This window comes from Myotis davidii, unplaced genomic scaffold, assembly GCF_000327345.1.
Source record: "Myotis davidii unplaced genomic scaffold, ASM32734v1 scaffold1029, whole genome shotgun sequence".
Taxonomy (NCBI): Eukaryota; Metazoa; Chordata; class Mammalia; order Chiroptera; family Vespertilionidae; genus Myotis; species Myotis davidii.
This window is the reverse complement of record NW_006300362.1, coordinates 9,234-16,911: the sequence shown is the minus strand read 5'-3', so window position 1 is coordinate 16,911 and position 7,678 is coordinate 9,234. Positions and strand designations below refer to the sequence as shown.

Below are 7,678 nucleotides of genomic sequence, written 5' to 3'. Positions count from 1 at the left end.
CCGTGTGGGGGGCTGGGTTTGGGGAGCCGCCCTCTATCACCCACAGAGCAGGGCCGATCAGGGGGTTGGGGCACCGCCACTGTCATCCTCAGGGCAGGGCCAATGGGGAGGTTATGACTCTACCCATCACAAACAGAGCAGGGCCCGTGGGGGGCGGGGGGTTGGGGCCCCGCCCCCTGTCACACATAGAGCTGCAGGGCGATCAGGGGGTTTGTGGGCTGCCCCCTGTCACGCTGCTCCATGGGCCAGGAGGCCTCGCTGCTCCACTGATCCCAGTGCTGGGACGCTCCACTGATCCCGGGGCCAGGAGGCCTCGCTGCTCCACTGATCCCAGTGCTGGGACGCTCCACTGATCCCGGGGCCAGGAGGCCTCGCTGCTCCACTGATCCCAGTGCTGGGAGGCCTTGCTGCTTGGCTGATCCCGGGGCGTGAGGCCTTGTGGCTCCCCTGATCCTGGGTTCGGGAGGCCTCGTGGCTCCACTCATCCCGGTGCTGGGAGGCATATTACCCTTTTACTATATAGGAAAGAGGCCTGGTGCACACGTGAGGGCTAGCTGGTTTGCCCTGAAGGGTGTCCTGGATCAGGGTGGGGGTCCCGCTTGGGTGCCTGGCCAGCCTGGATGAGGGGATGATGGCTGTTTGCAGCTGGTCACACCCCCTTCAGGGTGGGGGTCCCCACTGGGGTTCCTGGCCAGTCTGGGTGAGGGGCTGAGGGCCGTTTTCAGGCAGGTGGGTGACTGAAGCTCCCAACCTATCCTTTTTTTCTTTTTTTTTTATTCTGGGATTTATTTACCTTCTATGGCTGTCACTGGAGCTGAGCGTGGCTTTAGCTCTGAGACCTCCGTTTGTTTGGCTTCTATAATTGAAACACTGTTGCAACTCCAGCTCAGGCTGGCTGGCTGAAAGCATGGGGCTTGTTTAGCTTCTATAATTGCAACATTGTTTCTTAGAGTGCAGCTCAGAGGCCGACAGCGGCAGGCGGGGAACCCTGGCTTCCTCCATCTCTGGAGCAAGCAAGCCTCCTGCTCGCTTCAGCTGCCTGACTGCCGGCCGCCATCTTGGTTGGCATTTAATTTGCATATCACCCTGATTAGCCAATGAGAAGGGTAGCAAAGTTACGGTTAATTACCATGTTTGTCTATTATTAGATAGGAAGGTCTTTTATTTCTAGAAGTTGCACTTTGCTCTTTTTTAAAATTTTATATATATTTTTATTTCAGAGAGAAAGGGAGAAGGAAAGAGATATAGAAGCATCAATGACAAGAGAGAATCAGTGATTGGCTGCAATGCCCCCCACTGGGGATCAAACCAGCAACCCAGGCATATGCCTTTGAATGGGAATCAAACCTGGGACCCTTCAGTCCATGGGCTGACACTCTATCCACTGAGCCAAAGCAGCTAGGGTGCACTTTGCTCTTTTCTATATCTTCTATTTATCTCCTTATTATGTTCATCCTTTCGTTTAAATGCCTCAACATTTTTATAATAGCTGTCTAAAATTCTTATCTGTTTTTGATCATTATTGGTTTTTTTAGCCTATTTATATTTGCTCATTTTGATTCCCACTTTCCTCCTTCTTCCCAGTAATTGCTAAGTTTCTAAATTTTTTGTACTTCTTTTAAAGAGCAGCTTTACGTGGAAGACAGTTAAATTGCCTGCAGATCAGCTTTCAAGACTTGAATTTAAGCTCTGTTGGTATGTACTTATGGTGGCCTTTAATCTAGGGCAATTTAGCCTTAATATGAAGGCATGGCCCTTCTGGGGTCTCTATTAACTGTACTGGATATTCAAAAAGGTCTCATTAGTAATTGCTAAGTGTCTAAATTTTTTGTTCTTTTAAAAAGCAGCTTAACTTGGAAAGTAAAAGGGTCTCATTACTGTGTGGGGTCAGAACTCTACCATTTCTCAATTCTTTGTTAGTGCTGGTACTTGTTTAGCCTATAGCTTCCTAGTAGTTTTTTCTGTTCTCAGTAATTGTTCTTTGACCAACCACTTGAAATCTCATTCTAAATATGCAGGGCACAGTATTCAGCTAGAGACTCAGTGAGACCCCATGCAGATGTTTGGGGCTCTTTATCTGGGCAATGCCCTTCTCTCTGATACACTGGCCCACAAAGTCCAGCCACTGCAGCCTCCCTGATCCCTGATCTGTTTTCCCAACTCAGTGAGACCACCATGTTTTGTTTAGAATCCCCTTCCATGTACTATGTATGATCCAGAAAGTTTCTCCAGGCAGAAAATCAGCAAAATACATATTAGGGCTCTCTCCCTTTTTTTCCTTCTCTCAGTGATCAAAATTCTGCATTGCCAGTTGTCCAAAGTTTGCAAACAGATGTTTCATAGACTTTGTCTGGTTCTTTCTTTATTTACAATGAAGAAAGGCAGCCGGGACCCGGGATTCCCTCGCAGCCCCAGCTTTGTCCAGAAGAATGTCCAGTCTAATTACCATATTATGCTTTTATTATTATAGATGTGATCTAAATGGGTTCAAGCAATTAGTTCAGAAAAACCAAAACTAGAAGCCACTGCCCCAAATGCTGGCAATTGGGAAAATTACTCATGTAAAATTGGACATGCCCTAAGCAGAGATATGGTATGAGTAGCTTCATGCTAGGGATTTATTGATCAAGGTTATGCTAACTAATGGCATAGTATTTCATATTAACCATAATAAATTATATATCCCAGCCATTTCTTCCATGCCATGCCTCCCAGCCTGCAGTCCAATGTGTGTTGACTCTGGCAGGACATGCACACTGAGATAGTGTGTGGTACTGGATTTGCTTTTCATATGGTTGAAGGGGTTAGCTAGTTGCCTTGGTGATCAGCAGAGGTTCAGAAATATAGACACTATGACAGTGGTGCCAACCATGGATATATTTTATTGTGGAAGAGGGTACTTCACATCGCTTGGTATTTGTAAGTTGAGGTACAAGTCTGCTATGCTTTGAATTATATGTAAAGCTGTATTGGTCTTTCTTTAATCCGGAATATATTATTAAGAATTTGAGGAAGATGCTACTTTGCTCTTCAGACCTTAGGGCAACTGCAGAAATAGTATAGAAGAGAGTGTTTGCTTTTTAGATCTAGTCAGAGAGAGTTTGCCATACAGGAAGAGGGCTAGATACTTCTAACTGTGAATTAAAGGTCTATATGAACTTGTCAGCTTATTGGTATACATGGTTTATTTTAGGGCCAGATGCTCATAAACAGCTTGCATGCTAATTATGAAAGATGCCCTGTGGGAGATAGTGTAAGGCAGTGGTCAGCAATCTGAGTCAACAGAGCCAAATATCAGTAGTACAACGATTGAAATTTCTTTTGAGAGCCAAATTTTTTAAACTTAAACTGTATAGGTAAGTACATTGTTATTAACTTAATTAGGGTACTCCTAAACTGACCTTTGCTAAAAATGTCCTCAATCTGATTGAGGTACATTTGCTGAGGTTGACCCCTTCCAACTCTCCCATCCACACTCGTCTTGTATACTTGTTTCAGATAGACGAGGGTGGATGGGAGAGTTGGAAGGGGTCAACCTCAGCGAATGTACCTCAAAACAATGTACCTTCCCCATGCTGCATATCCCACGGCCTGTGCTGTGTCTCCCATCGCCCAACGGACCAACATCCCCCACTTCTTCAAAACACCATTTCTTCAAAATAGACTTGCCTAGGCTGAAAACCGACTTCTGTGCATGGGCCACGAAGTTTCAATCGCACTGTACGTGTGCACCCGCACATGGTATTTTGTGGAAGAGCCACACTCAAGGGGCCAAAGAGCCACATGTGGCTCGTGAGCCAAGGTTTGCCAACCACTGGTGTAGGGTAATGCATAAGGGGTTGGGGTTTTAGAATCCAGTAGTCTGAATCTAAATCTCATCTCTGCTCTGGCTGGTGTAGCACAGTTGGTTGGAGCATGGTCCAGTACACCCAAAGGTTTTCAGGTTAAATTTTTGATCAGAGCATATACCTAGGTTTTGGGTTCAGGCATATGGGCATGGGAGGCAACCAATCCATGTTTCTCTTTCTTCCTCTCCCTTCCTCTCTAAAATCAATAAAAAGTCCTCAGTGAGAAAAAACAACAGATTTCATCTCTAATTTGCTGATTATTCTTGGAGTAATTTACTTATCTCTCTGAGTTATAGTTTCTTTCTAATGGTGATTGCCTCCTAGAGTTGATTTGAGGGTTAAATGTGACAATTCCAGTAAAAAGCTTAGTACAGGGTCTGCAAACAGAAATTGTTCAATAAATGCTGCTAACTATTGTTATTATTTTAAACAGTGAACTTCTAATTAGCATTTTTCTAAAGTGAAACCAAGAATATATGGAATTAATTCTTGTGTTTTGGTTGATGATGGGGAAAAAAGTGTAGGCTGGCCAACAAATTCTGGAAAATAGGTTGGCTCTCCATATCTCTGGATTTCACATCTTTGGATTCAATCGGCTGCAGGTTGAAGGTAATGTTTTACATCCACAGTTGGGAATCCATAGATGTGGAGGGCAACTGTATGCATTATTCTGCATCATCCTATATAATAAAGAGGTAATATGCAAATTGACCCTCAAACCCTCACAAGATGGCTGCAGGCGACTAGGCAGGCAGGCAGGTGAGCGATTAGGAGCCAGTGGACCAGGATTGTGAGAGGGTTGTCCGACTGCCAGTTTAGGCCCTATCCCCAAAATCTGGCCTAAACCAGAAGTTGGACATCCTCCAAGGGGTCCCGGACTAGAGAGGGTGCAGGCTGGGCCGAGGGGACCACCCCCTCCATGCACAAATTTCGTGCACTGGGCCTCTAGTTTTATATAAGGGACTCCAGCATTCATATGTTTGGTATTTTGGGGTTCCATAAAACAATCCCCTTTGGATACCAAAGGTCATTTGGGGGAGTCAAAGTTACATATGGAGTTTTGACTGCATGGTGATTGATGCTTCAGTCCCCATGTTGTTCAAGGGTCAGCTGTGATTGCATCTTAAATTATTACCCTTGCCTTGTTTTTTTCATACTAATCTGTGTTGAGTCCAGTGGCTCTTACCCAAAGGTAATATTGTCCTCCATCAGATATGTGATAATGCCTAGAAACATTTTGATTGTCATGAATGGTGGGTACCTCTGGCATCCAATAGGTGGAGGCCAGGGAACCTGCTAAAACATCCTACAGTGATAGAATGCCCCTCACAAGAAATAATTATCTGGCCCTGGTATCAGTAGAGTCGAGGTTGAGAAACTGTTCTAGTCTGATGGCGCAGTTCTAATTTCACTGCCCTGCTTAGAAGCTTCCAGTGCTTCCCTTATTTCCAAATGTATTTATCCTGTTTATCCTTATTTCCCAATTTTCACTCTATATCAGCAATTTTTAGCCTTTTTCATCTCCTGGCACACATAAATTAATTACTAAAATTCTGCAACCTACCAAAAAATATGCTTTTTGCTGATCTGAAAAAAAAAAAGGCATAACTTTGATTCACTCACACCAGATGGCTCTTGTTGTGTTGACTGTTTTCACATTTTTATTTAACAGTCTAAGGGAAAAGAGGTCAGTGCCTCTGATTAAATAGTCAGGTACTGCATGTTTTAAAAATTCTGCAGCACACCAGTTGAAATTGCTGCACTGTTTAGGTACTGGTCTCCTCACTGTCCAGTCAAAATATGCTTTCACTATCTTTTTTTTTTTTTTTTTTTTTTTTTTAGTAATTCTCACCCAATTATATTTTTCCATTGATTTTTAGAGAGAGTGGTGGAAGGGAGGGGGTGAGGGGAAAGAGAGAGAAAAATATCGATGTGAGAGAGACACTTTGATTGGTTGCCTCCTGCAGGAGTTCTGACCAGTGCTGAGGATCAAACCTGGAACTCAGGTACTTGCTCATGATTGGAAATTGAACCCGAGACCCTTTGGTGGGTGGGCCAATGCTGTAACCACTGAGCAACAAAGGCCAGGGCATAATGTCACCTTTTAAAAGTCCTATCTGTTTTTCTAGGTCCTTCCCACTGTCAAAATCCTACTTATCATTTCTAAGGACTATATCTTGCCCATGCATAAAGGGGTTTTTGATGATACCAAAAATCCTTTTATAAGAACTGGAATCTTTTAAAGGAAGTTCTATTTTAACATTTTCCCTCATTAGAGTCCCTACTTCTCCAATCAAAAAAACTGAATGTACAGTCATCATGTTGTATATTATATCCCTAACACTTATTTGTCTTACTAGAGGCCCGATGCATGAAATTCATAAAAGAGTAGGCCTTCCTTACCCCGGCTGCCAGCACTGGCTCCCCTCTGGCACCCAGGACCCAGGCTTCTCTTTGACTGCCAGCAGGCATCTGGGACCCAGGCTTCCCTCGCAGCCCTGGCTTTATCCAGAAGGTCATCCGGAAGGATGTCCGGTCTAACTAGCATATTATGTTTTTATTATTATAGATTAGAGGCCCAGTGCATGAAATGCGTGCACTGGGGGGGAGGGGTGTCCCTCAGCCTGGCCTGCACCCTCTCCAATCTGGGACATCCCTCTCACAATCTGGGACCGCTGGCTCCTAACTGCTCACCTGCCTGCCTGCCAGATCACCTGTAACAGCCTCTGCTTGCCTGCCTGATCGCTCCTAACCAGCTCTGCCTGCCAGCCTGATCGCCCCCAATGGCCCTCCCCTACTGTCCTGATCACCCCCTAACTGCTTGCTCCCCATGCAGGCCTGATTGTGCCCCTAACTGCTTGCTCCCCCGCACTGGCCTGATCTCGCCCCTAACTGCTTGTTCCCCATGCCAGCCTGATCGCCCCTAACTGCTTGCTCCCCTGCTGGCCTGATAGCCCCTAATCACCTCTGCCTTGGCCCCCGCCACTGTGGCTTTGTCCAGAAAGAAGTCGGACGTCCAGAAGATGTCCAGTTGACCCAGTCTAATTAGCATATTGCCCTTTTATTAGTATAGACCAGAGGCCCAGCACAGTAAATTTGTGCATGGGTATGATCCCTAGGCCTGGCCTGTGATCAATCACAGAGCAGAGGGAGGTCCTTCCCACTCAGCCTGGCCTCTGCCATTGATAGCCGCCCACAGGGAGGCCCTGCCCTCCCTGCCCACCTTGCCAGGGCTCTGTGATCAATGCTGCGCAGAGGGAGGTCCTATCTACCCAGCTGGGGCTCTGCGATGGGCCCTCCCAAGGCTTGCCTCAGCTCTCGCAGCAGCGCCTTTATCCGGAAGATCATCCAGAAGATGTCCGGTCTAATTAGCATATTACCCTTTTATTAGTATAGACTAGAGGCCTGGTGCACAAAAACCTTTTTGCACACGGAGGTGGGGGGGTCCCTCAGTCCAGCCTGTGCCCTCTCGCAGCCTGGGAACCCTCAGGGGATGACCAGCTGCTGACTTAGGCCTGCTCCTCAGGGGATTGGGCCTAAGTTGGGAATCAGACATCCCTCTGGCAGCCTGGCAGCCCTCGGGGAATCTCCACTTGCCAGCGGGGAGCAGACCTAAGCTGCAGTTGGACATCCTTTGTGCTGCTGAGGAGGTAGGAGAGGCTCCCACCACCACCACTGTACTGGAAGCCATCAGCCTGGCTTGTGGCTGAGCAGAGCTCCTCCCCTGTGAGAGCGCCCTGACCACCAGAGGGCCGCTCCTGCATTGAGAGGCTGCCCCCTGGAGGTCAGTGTGTGTCATAGTGACCAGTCATTCCCAGTCTTTCTGCTGT

General features: G+C 46.6%; 1 long non-coding RNA gene across 1 annotated transcript in view; it reads left to right on the top strand.

The window, feature by feature from the left end:
* Positions 1-1,364: 1,364 nt before the first annotated feature.
* The window catches only part of LOC107185125, a 15,281-nt gene continuing 8,967 nt past the window's right edge, over positions 1,365-7,678 (top strand). The window contains exons 1-2 of the long non-coding RNA XR_001516039.1: positions 1,365-1,403; positions 1,625-1,695. This is a non-coding gene — a long non-coding RNA (uncharacterized LOC107185125). The remainder of the gene's footprint in view (positions 1,404-1,624; positions 1,696-7,678) is intronic.